The following is a 381-nucleotide window of genomic DNA, read 5'->3' on the forward strand; positions in this document are numbered from 1 at the left end:
CAGGTGTGCTGGCCTCTAGGAGAAGAAACAAAGGGGGAAATGGTGGAAAATGGAAAAAGAAGAAGAAGAAAAGATGTCCCGATCCCTGAGAAATAATAATAATGAATGAATACATATTTAGAGACAGAAAAGTTCCACTGGATTCAGAAGGCTCTGTTCTGCTCTTCTGCATCTACTTTTACAGCACTTTCACCCCTAACTGCAGCCCCTTTGGTGCCCTGGTGCACAAACTGTGCCTAAAAGCACTGAGCCCATCAGGGCCCCCCCCAGCACTGTTTGGCTGAGAATGCGGCAGGGTTTGGGCTCCGGCTGTGAGCTCCATCCTCCTCATTAGCAGAGCTCAGAGCTGCTTCATCCATTTCATTAAAAAAAAAAAAAAAA

This window comes from Meleagris gallopavo, chromosome 22 (assembly GCF_000146605.3).
Source record: "Meleagris gallopavo isolate NT-WF06-2002-E0010 breed Aviagen turkey brand Nicholas breeding stock chromosome 22, Turkey_5.1, whole genome shotgun sequence".
Taxonomy (NCBI): domain Eukaryota; kingdom Metazoa; phylum Chordata; class Aves; order Galliformes; family Phasianidae; genus Meleagris; species Meleagris gallopavo.